The sequence below is a fragment of the Mytilus galloprovincialis genome, chromosome 9, assembly GCF_965363235.1.
Source record: "Mytilus galloprovincialis chromosome 9, xbMytGall1.hap1.1, whole genome shotgun sequence".
Classification (NCBI taxonomy): Eukaryota; Metazoa; Mollusca; class Bivalvia; order Mytilida; family Mytilidae; genus Mytilus; species Mytilus galloprovincialis.
Window position 1 is genome coordinate 32,112,373 of NC_134846.1, and position 13,687 is coordinate 32,126,059.

Here is a 13,687-nt window from a genome sequence, read left to right on the forward strand (position 1 = left end):
ACATTTGACTATAATACTCTGTCAATTTGCTATATTACTAAGATCAATTTATATACTATGAAGACACTTTGATACAACATGGAGCTACCTTTTCATACTATTCTGTCATTTCACTAAACTATTAAGTGATATTGTTTTGTCATAAATGTACATTTTATACTATAAAGACATCTGAATATAACATTAAGCAACCTTTTCATACTATTTTGTCACCACAGTATATTATAACGATAAATTTGTATACTATACAATCATCTCGATACAACATGGAACAATTTTGTGACGTCATACTATTATGTCATATAACTATCTTATAAAGACATATTTTAATATCAAGCTAACCGTTCTTATATCACGAGGTGTCATCTATATACCAGTAGACTATTTGATTACACTGTAAGAGCATTTCATCATACCATAATACCATTTCACCATATCATAAGACCATTTCATCATAACACAATACCATTTCACCATATCATAAGACAAATCTATAAATAGCGGCGAAATTTCCAGCGAAATCCATCCGCAAGATCGATTGTAATGGGAAAAAAATCCATGAAGGAAATCTTTTTTACGAGCCTTAGGGAATCGCTTTCAAGATAGATGAATTTATCGACAGAAGGGGATGCCGCTGGGGTTCTTGTGCGCTATCCTTTTCGTATATGAATGAATGAATATTTCAATATTAAAGTGCAACCTGAATTATAACAAACAAAGACATTCATATATATACAGGTAATTTTCAGCCAGTCAAATAGGCTTATGATGCACTGCATTGTGTATCATTATTAAAAATAAAATAAATTATAAATAAAGAAATATATATAGTTCGTATAATTAAGATTTTTAAAATGTAAAACATTTAAAAAATTGCGTATGTGAAAGTGTAACTTTTTTCCATTTTGATTTGGTTTCATCTGGTGTGTTAAAAAAAATTGACTACAAAAATGTCGAAGAGGAAAAATTTGTGGCTAGAAACACAGCTATGAACAACCAGACTTTCGTCTGTGAAAAAAAAAAATACCGGGCTCTTTATTTAACAAGCAATGGGAACAATTTTGTATCATATCATGTATTTCTGATATAATCTACTACCTATTAACATATTCAGCATGTATTTCTTGTATAAAACATGCTAATATTTAAACCACGATAACTTACTCCTGTTCCGATATGAATGTAATATGTGTTACTGGACCATAAACACTTGTTCTTCACTTTAATCCATTTTTTATACGTCCGCCTAAATTTTGACGGGACGTATTATGGTATACAAATGTCCGCCGTCCGTCTGTCTATCTGTCCGGAGTCCACATGTCACACCGTAACTTGAGAACCGCTTATCCAAATTTCATGACACTTAACATAGTTGTTTCTTATGATGGTCATACAATCTGTACATATACGTTTTGGTGAAAATAGGATTTAAACTTTTTGAGTTACGGGACTTAACGTTAACTAAAACAGGGATGTGTTTTTTTTCACATGTCGCGCTGTATCTCAAAAACGATTTATGATTATTGCTTAAATCTTTACACATTTCTTAGTTATATTTATCCAAATATTTGAAAACTTTTTGGTGATGGTTCAAAATTTTATTTTAGAGTTATTGCCTGAGTTTTTGGCAAAAAGGGAAGGGGCACATGTCGCACCGTATCTCAAAAACCATTAATGATTATTGCTTTAAACTTTACAACTTTACACATTTCTTAGTTATATTAATCTAAAGATCTGTATAGTTTTTGGTGATGATTCAAAATTAATTTTGGTAAAAAAAGGTTTTTTTCACATGTAGCGCCGTATCTCAGAAACTATTTATATTTATTGCATATAACTTCACACACAAGACGAAGGGCGTATCATACGCTCATGGTGCAGCTGTTTATTTTCAATTGTGAACAATCCAGCCTAAGACTTGAACTTCAACGGGATATTTTATAAGTATTTCGCATCGATGTCATTATATTTTTGATTAATTTTCATTTTGTTTCGTTTATTTCTGTTTTTTTCAATCGTTTCTATGTCGTATCGCACTTTATAGTCACCCAATAGTATCGTACCTGTCTGATATTGGTACGGGGATTATCGTTCGGTTTGAGTACGGAAATCAGAGATAAACTACTTCTGTTTTGAACACCTTCAAATAATAATATATCAAAACATAAATGTTTTCAACCGCGCTGAAGTACGTCCATTATTCATTTTTCATTATTCAAAATTCAATAATGAATAATGAAATAGTTCACTATTCACTATTCAATGTTAAGTGATGAATAATGAAATATAGAATGATAAATGTTTCATTATTCAAGTTGAGGCGGTGAATAGTGAAATAGAAATTTAAAAAATTGACTGTGACACTATAGCTATATCCCGTATTTCTTAATACCGTATCGTCTTTTTTGTGTTATCGAACAAATATTCAAAGAAATATCAGAAAAAATAAAATGAAAACACACTTTAAATATTAATATAAAAAAGAAGATGTGGTATGATTGCCAATGAGACAACTATCCACAAAAGACCAAAATGAAACAGACATTAACAACTAAGTTGATTTATTTCTCTAGGTTCGGAAGATTAACTAGTGGGTTTTCCTAACTATATTTAACAGAAATTCCTCGGTTCAATGTATGGACGACCTGAATAACAAAACATATATATATATATATATATATACAACTCGTCTAAACATCAACCCAACAATGTTAGATCTGTAAATTTGCTTTCGCAAATTTTTGGTTCTTCCCTCGCCGGGATTCGAACCCATGCTACTGTGATATCGTGACATATATATATATATATAAATTTGAATACTCTACGTTGTCTTTTTTATTTCACTGGACCTTTGCTATTCTGCATCCTCTGATTATAGATATAACAAACCGATTGTGCAGCAATGACAATTAGAAGGAGTTACGGAGGACCCAAAACACGCGTGAAAATTAAGAAATAGCCATCTTTGAATAATGAAATGGATATTTTGAATAATGGAATGGACTGCTGTGACCCTTCAGTCCCTAATTACAGACTGATTATATACCTTATACCTCATTTGAAAGCTTATGTAGAGAGCAACAAAAGGTATATAGTCAATATGTTCCACAACGCATATTAGAGGAGTATCGAAGGACCTACATATCGGAATACGGAATACGCGTGAACATTAAGAAATTATCTTATTTTGAATAATGAAATGGACTGCTGCAACCCGTCAGCCCCTAATTAAAGAACAGTTTATACGCCAAATTAAAAGCTTATTGATAGAGAAATAAACTGAGTATAAACAGTATGTGCCGCAATGACCATTAGAGGGGTAGCAGAGGACCTAAATGCCAAAATACGCGTGAAATCTAAGAAACAGCCAATTTTGAATAATGAAATGGATATTTTGAATAATGGAATGGACTGCTGTGACCCTTTAGCCCTTATTTATAGATAAACCGTATACCTCATTCGAAAGCTTATGTAGAGAGGAACAAAAGGTATATAGTCAATATGTTATAAATCGTAAAATTTATATAGAAAAGTAAAGATGTATCATCTTTCAGCATTGATTTGTTAACTTCGTTTAAAAGTTCATTATGATTTTAACAATAATATCATTTTAAACATATGCCGATCTGGCTCTCAGCTATTAGTTAATAAAAACATTCAAGAATACGGCTAAATTGTAATGGGTACGGGATACGGGTCACACATTTTGCAAAATGATTTGCAAAGATGTGCTTTAAGTTAACCATCTAAAACAAACAGGTTGATGTCATGATAACTAAAATTTGGGGAAAAGAATATAGACCATCTTTTTGTTTTTGTTTTGTATGTTATTTAGTTTTTGTTTATTTATTTTTATGAGGTATACCAATCTGTATGTGTCGCCTATATTGTCGACACCAAGTTTTTGCAACTCCGCATCGCTGAGGGGAAATGCAACATTAGAGTCAATAAATTCATTCATCTTGAAAGGGATTCCCTAAGGCCCACAAAAAGATTTCCTTTACGGACTTTTTTCTCTCATTACAATCGATGTTGCGGATGAATTTCGCGGGGAATTTTCGCCGCTATTTATAGATTTGTCTTATGGTATGATGAAATATGGTCTTGTGTTATGGTGAAATGATAAAACGGCCTTATGATATGCATGGTGAAATGGTCTTATGATATGGTGAAATGGTCTTATGATATGGTGAAAAAGTATTATGGTATGACGAAATGGTCTTATAGTGTAATCAAATAGTCTACTGGTATATAGATGACACTTCGTAATATAAGAACTCTTAGCTTGATATCAAAATATGTCTTTATAAGATAGTTATATGACATAATAGTATGACAAAATTGTTCCATGTTGTATCGAGATGATTGTATAGTATACAAAGTTATCGTTATAATATACTGTGGTGACAAAATAGTATGAAAAGGTTGCTTAATGTTATATTCAGATATCTTTATAGTATAAAATGTATCTTTATGACATAGCAATATCACATAATAGTATAGTTAAATGACAAATCAGTATGAAAATGTAGCTTCATGTTATATCAAATTGTCTTCATAGTATATAAATTGATCTTAGTGATATAGCAAATTGACAGAGTATTATAGTCAAATGTTGTTATAGAATAGAACATTTGCTTCATGATATATCTTTACCCGTTTTGATATGGTTATTGTTATCATAAGGCAGCTGTGGCGTTCCATATGTCTCATTGGCACTCATACCACATCTTCTTATATCTATTAATATTGAACAGTCTGTGGGGCTATGAAGACCGGTATTTTATGTATAGTTTGAAAACACTTACGATTCCAAGCAATACCATTGAGAATAGAAATGGGGAATGTGTCAAAGCCTGAGACAACAACCCGACCAAACAACAGAACACACCCGAAGGATACTAATGGGTCTTCAACACAGCGAGAAAACCCCGCACCCGGAGGCGGGCTTCAGCTGGCTCCTAAACAAAAAGTGAACTAGTTTAGTGATAATGGCCGTGATACTTAACTCCGAAATATATAACTGAACTAAAATCACAATCATACAGTCAAGACTAACAAAGGCCAGAGGCTACTGACTTGGGACAGACACAAAAATGCAGCAGGGTTAAACATGTTTTGTGAGATCTCATCCCTCCCCATATACCTCTAGCAAATGTAGAAAAAAACACACAGCAATACGCACAAATAAACTCAGTTTAAAAGTAATCCGAGTCCGATATCAGAATAGGTTACAAAAAAACCTAAACATAATGACAATGATACATAAATTAACAAAGGACTACTAGCAGTTACTAACATGCCAGCTTCAGACCTCAATTAAATTGATTGAAAGATAATGTCTTCTTCATATGAATATCAATCACAATCCCGCCCGTTACATGCAACCATGTATATAGTTGCCGGTTTCGCTCTTAATTAATGCAAGTTGAAAAGAAAAAAAACATCGAATTCTTTTCTTTAGATACGCGGGCTCTTCCGTCTTCTTACAGTGTATTATTTATAAGCATATGCAGATATAAAGACCATTTTATGTTAAGCTTGAATACATTAACAATTCCATATTATGCATTCAAAGAATTAACAAAAATTGCATTCTAAATTTTTAACGATAGTTTTCTTGTTCAAGGTGTGCATAAGTTCGATACTCAGTCAAACCTTGGGACAGCCTGCATTCATATCTAACCTCGCATTCGTACTGGCAATTAAATCTTGCACTTTTATTGGAAATTCAATCTTGCATTCGTATTGGCAACTCAAAATTGCATTCGTATTGCCATTTTTTGTGCATTCGTCATATGGACAATATTACATATTTTAAATCCAGTTATCTCCCGTTCATCAGATGATAATATCATATACACATACAGAATATATTTTGACTACCTGTGTAATCCGTAAAGCCTCAGTCACACTGTGAAGTTTTAATACGTTTTAAAATTCTACGTTTCAACTACGTTTTGAACAAAAATGTTCCGTTATTTTGAAAACTAGGTTTTACTAGGTTTGTGCTACGTTATTATCACGTTTTGCTACGTGTTAGTACGTGTAGACCCACATTAATACGTTTCGATACGTAGTAAGCACGTTTTGTTGAGTTCCGCTAAGCTTTAATAAGTATTTACTAGGTTTCTACATCGTTTCAATTTTCGCTACGTTTGTTGTTGAATTTTCAAAACATACGGGCAGGTCCAGTTTTGAACAAAGGATCACTACGTTTCGATACGCTCCGTTACGTATATTCCCGTTACGCTACGCTACGTAGTAAAACGTAGCGCTTGAAACATGACAGTGTGACTAGGGCTTTAGTAAACACCAGTTATTTCATTTCTACGGACGTCTTTTATGTTCATACTTGGTACTGGTGAATGTCTATTACATGATTGATATCTTTGATGGTAAAAAATGTCAAACATGGACAACATAATTGTTTTAGAATCGACAAAGAAGCAGCTATTATTTGGCATTTGCATTTTTTTTTACATTTACATGTAAATATCGTCTTGTTTGTAATACTGCTGTAGTGATTTTATTTTCCTAAACTGCCTTTTTTAAAATGTTTTTTTTTTTGTGTATTTTTTTTCATATCAGATATAACATGTATAAGTGTATAAGTATCAATCGCTTGGGTGATTAATTATTCTAAATTTGTGACAGGCACCTCAACTTGTAACAAATATTAACCAATAAGACCAACTAAATTTCCCGAAAAAAATACTTGAGATTTTATCAATATCAATGTTGTTTTCCCGATCTTACATCTTTTGAGAACAAAATTTCTCATCCGGTCAAATATAGGGTTAGAGAATGAAGGTGAAGGATTGGTTATGTATTTGTTGATGTTTTAGGGTTACATGTTGACAACGGACAGATAACGATACGCTTGAACATCATACAGACTAGCATTTCGACGGCAGCCGTTACATTAATAGAGCAAAAACTGCTTACCATTTCAAATAAATATTCGTTTTTTTAATTTCTCGTTTTTATATTTAGACATGATGTCTGCTTTCTTTATAACTAAAACTTTAAACTAAAGGACACCAGGAAAACGAATGTAGTGCACATGTAAAAGTAAAGCTATAATCGAGAAGAAAATAAAACTCATGCTGTAAATCAAATCGTCCTCTTTGTTTCTGGTTAGTCAAATTATACAATCATCATTGATGTAAGTGTTTCTTCTAAAATGTCTTTATTGTAACCTTTGTGCTTCACTTTATTGAAATTAAACGAAGGAAGATCAGGTATGAAAAACACAGTTGAATGTAGTTTGTAAAATGATATTCGATAATTTTATAATGTTTTTCTTTTTTCATTTAGCTAAATAATTGTAGGAAATTAAATACAACAAAGAGTTAAACTTTCCTATGTTTGTCCTTGAACCATCAACGATTATAATTTCCTGTTTTTTTATAAGTTGAACACTTTTTTCTATATCTATTTTCTTAATCCTACGCATAATTGTTCTACGTTTTCTTTAATCTTACATTAATTGTGAGGGACAACCACAACATATATTTTATACATATTGATATAAACAGAATGAGGAAGTAACAGGGGTTGTTAAGTAGTAATTTAAGATTTAAATAACTGTTAAATTGTTATTAAATTGCCCGAACAGAAATATTATTAAAATTGAAATCTGTTTATACTATTCTCCTCAAAGAACCGCATTGTTCGTTGTTTATTTGTGTTTTGATGTAATGCAAGACTTTTGTCGGTTAAAGAATTTACATTTATTTACTGTCATATATTTTGTTATTGAAAAATAATAATATACAATGTAATTTAAAGTGTATTAGTTTCAAATATTTACGTCGTAGAAACCAATATTGAGACATACTTACGGTTAAAAAATATTTTCATAATATTCTTTTTTTATAACTAGAAACATTGTTTTAATCATACAAAACATAAGATAAAATAAATAAAGATCTTAGCACGTTGCTATATTATTAAAAAAAAAAAAAAACAATCATGTTTATTAAAATTCATTTTTATAGAAGGATAAATGATATATGCATTTGATTTTATTATATTGATTGATTAATTTATTTTGCTTTATGTCGCTTCATAACAAAAAGACGACATTGCGACAATATGTTATCATGAGAATGTTAGACTTACAGAATAATAAGCTGATGACGAAACAAGTTTACAATTTATAAAATTTATTATTTGAACATTCAAAAAAAATGAGGATCATATTGGCAATTTAAATACTTTAATGGTTTTACTTGTCTACACACTCATAACAGCAAACCAGGTACCGTAATAACCAATGAAAGAATATATTGACCGTCTTTAGTACGCGATAATACACATGGCGCTAAATAGAAATGAATTCACGTTCGCGTGGTGGTATCATATTCATCTTCTGTTTGCTGTCCAAAAAAACGGTCATAGGTCTTTTCACTTCTGTTCGGTAGTTTGTGATGACCTGCAGAATCATAAACATCGTCTGCCTTGTGGCTATAAATGTTATCATCATTTTGATTTTTTCTCTTTATATTGTAACTGGAAACATCGTACGTTCCATCGTCAGACGTGTTACTGTATACATTATTTTCTTTGGGTTTTCTCGGTGTTTATTGTTACTAGATACATCGTATGTTCCATCTTCAGTCATATTATAAAGATCAGCGGGTTGTTGAGCACCCGGATCGATAAGAAACTGTTGTATATTTGATCTCGAATTGGATTTATTATTTCTATCCTGACCAGAAGAATCAGCCGAGGTTAGATTTTGTTGACCTGAGTAAGCATACTGATTTTCATCATAAGCTTTGATACTTTTATCAGGACTAGTTTCCTGTTTGCCAATTTTTGACCTGTAAAATATGATGTATATTTCCAATGCTGTGTCATACGTGTTCACCTGAATGTACTGGCAAATTCAAATAATGATTGATTATTTTTCTTCCAGTGGCAAATAGTGTTTTTTTTAGATTAATAAATACTTGAGATAAATTTACTTATTGGATGAATACTAGTTCTTTTTGTCATTCGTATCTTATTTTATGTAATGTGTTCGTTTCCTCACGGTTGTTTCCCATAATGTGTTTTGCAGTAAATGAGTGTTTACTCATATAGTTTCGTTAAGCAATTACATAACCAGCTCAGTTAATTTACAAATCTTCCGTCATAAATTAAAGCCTTTTTTGTCTTTAAAATATCATTAAGATAGGATGCTGTAAATCAAGTGGAATTTTGACAGCTTCTTCATGTCTACATGTAAAAGTATACAAAGAAAAGCAACGTGTTCCGTATATTAAAGACGACAACAGGGTAGTTTAGAAATTTTGGTTTGTCAATATAAACCTCCATACATACAACAATAAGAAACAACAACAAATGCTGAAAAAAGATATTTATTCAGTACATATCTGAACTTTATAGCTTTGAAAAGATTCAATGGTTACCCATTCATTTCATTTTAACAATATTTTCAAAATCAAAAACACAGATCGTTGATATAAACTGTTCCTGTTACCTTTGAGCACATTTGTTAAAATGAGGTAAAAACATGTTTGGTAAAAAATTAAAAATATCATTGAATAAATCATAGCCAGTAGTGATCCAAAATAATTAGAAAAAGTCGACCTCTAAAAGAAATTTGATTCTATCTATTTAAGAATTTAGATTTTTGTTTTGCATTTAACTGTTGAGGGTGAGGAAAGACAAATTGAGAGTTTTTACATTTTATGTTATTAGAATAATTTTTAATGTGACAGTAAAATCAGATTTTGAATTAAAATGCAAAATTGAACAATACCTTCTTACACGATATATAATAACCATAACTATGATTATAAGAAGTAAGCCTCCGCCACCACCAGCTGCTATTGCTAAAATATATAACAGAACATCGATTTTGAATCATATAAGTGCTTTTAGAATTGCAAAAGTGAGCTTATTTGAACACTAAATTTCATAAAATGCGGTATAGGATTACACATTTCTAATATAACAAATATCACAGTTCCTTTAAGGTTTTGTTTAGGATTGCAAGCCATAACCCTTTAGCGGAGCCAGATACCTGGGACCTAGTATATGTGGAACCTTGAAATTAGTTCTGTCATATATACAATATAAATTTGAACAAATTTTCTGCCACATCTATCAACTTTTAATTTGAGTTTGGTAAGTTGACAAATTTTACACCATCTTCATCTCCATATAAACTGTAATATATTTATACATGGTATAAGTGAATTATGTGGTGAGGACATACATATTTCAAATGTTTCCCATGCGACATGAGGCGGAAATCTTGGTCACTATTTGTTTTGATAAATGGCTAGGCAACGATATACGTCCTTATACCAAACAAGTATTTGTAATTGTAAAAAAAGAGAAGTAATATCTAGATCTTTTACCTACAATATAATTTTGAACGACGAGTGATTCTAAATTAAAAGATCGTTCCGGAAGATCTGCCAAAGAGAAATAAATATATAACATGTAAAAAAAGAACATTTTCAAATGCCTGTCTCAATTCATGAACCGTTTCCGTAGTTGTTTAACGTCGTACCTTAATGTTTATAGTTATTGCAAAACCTGGATACTAAGTATTCAAATAAATGATTATAGGTCTTTAATTGTTTCTGTTTATTCACAACTTGCTTTCTTGAACTTTGGTCGATTAAGGACTTCCTGAAAATATGTCACCGTACGGCCTTCAACAATGAAGGGCTTTGATATATGTCATTTTCATCTGTCGATTGTTAAGTGTTTATGTTACCATCAATAGGTCTTTTTTCTTATTTTGTCGATGAGTTGCTATCTTATTTACTTATAGTCACAAGTGTCTTATAAACATTACAGGCTCCTGACATGTATCTAATGATATAAGACTTGTGATGGCCTTGTATTAAATTGTTTTTTTGAGAGTACTAGACTTTATATGTATGTGCCTATCCCAAGCCAGCAGTCTGTAATTCAGTGTTTGTCGTTTGTTTATGTGTAACATGTTTGTTTTCGTTCATTATTTGTACATTGATAAGGCTGTAAGTTTTCTCGTTTGAATTGTTTTACATTGTCATTTCGGGGGCTTTATAGCTGACTATGCGGTATGGGCTTTGCTCATTGTTGCAGGCCGTACGGTGACATATTGTTGATAATTTCTGTGTCATTTAGTCTCTTGTGGAGAGTAGTCTCATTGACAATCATACCAAATCTTCCTTTTAATATTTATGTTACAATTACCTTTAAAATGGGTGCTGGATTCTGTTGATATTTCCGCATGTGGTGTTTTCTGGGAATTATCTGAAATGCAGAAAACAGATAGTTAATTATCTTGAAGTGGACTGTCGTTTAGTGGATTCGTAACAAAACATACATGCTTGGTTGATGTAAATGAGACAACAAGCTCAAGTATGATAAGCAATAGGGCAATTATACTTGGTGAAAGGAGCATATAAGATGTGCTTGTAACTACCGTCAGTATAATACTGCGTTGTGCTGAATTTTTCTTAAGGGCAGATGTCTGTAAATTGTCTAAAAGGCAGAACAATGTAGATTATCTTTCAGGAGACCGACTGTTATTTATTTGTAATATACAGATTATGCAATTATATTTGATGAATGGAACGTATAAGATGTGTAGATATATATCTGGCAGAGTTAATTTCACATTTATCTCATTTTAATGGATTATCACGTTGCATATATTGAATATACCTGTATCATGTTGAGACTTTTTGTTTTTTTTTATTAATGTGTAAAAACGTGTACCGACTAACGTTTGATTTCCGAGCTTCATTTTAAAGTTATGTGCACGGCCCACTCTTCACATCCCTATAAAAGGAGCGTTCAATACTTATAATTACAATGTTTTACTGGGAACACGAAAACACTATTTCTTTATTTTTTTCTTTTATTTACCCGGTCACTTAATTTAGGACGCTCGTGTCATCATGAATGTTACCCTTCATTTTGAAATGAAGGTTTATTTCAGAATGACGCGAGATTGCTGTTAGCTAATCAAAATAGCGTATTATAATGAAACATATATGTACACATCTTCCTATATCTATGTAATGTAATTGTATGCAAAATGAGGTTCATGAATTATCATTCCTTTTTTTTCTCGAATTTTAGTGTATGTAACCTAAATGGTAGCCGTTATTACATCCGATCTTGAACTGTTTCTTCTTCAAATTATAACAAGTACTCATGATCTGTTCCTATCCCAAGAACATCTATGGTTGAAAATAATATACAGTTAAATTTCAAGATTATTCACTTATTATCCGATAAGATCCGATAAGCATCATTGACAGACCAAGTGACAGACGAAAAAGCACCAAACATCAAATATTCGGTTAATTGAAATAAATGATAAAATAGAAAATAAAAAGACATTTTTTCAAAAGCATAAAATACCCTTAGTTTAATAATATATGATATAGTATACGTCATGTATAATTTAGAGGTTATTTTGTCAAACGGCTCAACCTTATAATAAACCCATTATATTAACTTACTATTGCATTGAAACGAAACCCACATAGTCTTGCTGGAGATGTAACAGTCTTCATATCCGCTTGTGAAATTCAAAACGCTGAATTTACATTTGTCAGTCTTATGTGAGTTTCTACAAAAGCTGTTTATCTCATTTTGAAGAGATTCTGCAGGACAATTCTTCAGATGACTAATCGGATTTTCAGGTTTAAGAGAGAGTTCAATTTTATTGGCAAGGTACTGTGTTTCACATTCTATTTCAATTGGTTTGTTCAATTCGTGGCAAGCTGAATGCACTTGTTGTCCTTCATTTTAAGTTAAATATATCAAGGTTAGGATTTTGCGCAAGTAAATCATGATTCATGACTTATAATATACTCATTTGCTTTCAAATTACAAATAACTAGAGATTGTGTTTATCGTATGGGGATCAGTTATTGTTAATCACTGTTATTTATGTTGGCTAGTTTATAAATGACTAGAAAAAAATTAAACAGCAGTCTTACACAATCACAAAACGTTACCCCCATAATAAGTTCATAACGATCAAATGAAGATGAGCCCTATGAATGTTAAACACACATACATTTTTATAAGCTTTCCAGGCGTTTGTTCGGTGTTTGCATGTTGATTTTTGCGAAGAACACAATGTTTTAAAACTTTGCTGTATTTTTGTAGCAGGCAATTATAAAGAAAGATAGTAACCGTTTGTGACATACGATTTGATAATTCAAACTTTGTTGCAGAAAATGCGCTGATTTTACAGCCAAAACACATATCAAGATACTCAAGGTTCAAATAATATATTTGCTTTGCATTCAAAACATCAAATTTACATCAAGCATTTGAAACCTGTCATGCACAAATTGTCAGTCACTTCACGTTTATTTAAAAAAAATATTTTATCAGTATTAATTATATCGTAAGAACTATATCTTCAGACTGAGTGAAAAGACGTCATACATAGAGTTTCGTAAATAACTATTTTGGATCACCTACTACATTTTGTAAATGATACTAACAAGCTTATAAGATATCCGTGCATTTCGACCTAAAGCATAACCAAACGTGGAAGATTGAAATGAAAATACGTATAATTTATAACACAAAAACAGGATAAACGAATTAACAAAAAAAAAAAAAACCGCACAGTTAGCTCAAGCACAAACACTCCGTTCCAGCTATGTGTTTCACCGGAAAAGTGTGTCAATTATTCGCGCTT

The 13,687-nt window shown here is 31.4% G+C and overlaps 1 long non-coding RNA gene across 1 annotated transcript; it reads right to left on the bottom strand.

Annotated features, from left to right (window-relative positions):
- Positions 1–8,192: 8,192 nt before the first annotated feature.
- On the bottom strand, positions 8,193–11,269 carry LOC143046754 (uncharacterized). The gene is made up of 3 exons (XR_012969262.1): positions 11,209–11,269; positions 9,776–9,848; positions 8,193–8,831 (listed from the first exon to the last, which is right to left on the bottom strand). It is a non-coding gene; the product is annotated as an uncharacterized LOC143046754 (long non-coding RNA).
- Positions 11,270–13,687: the final 2,418 nt, after the last annotated feature.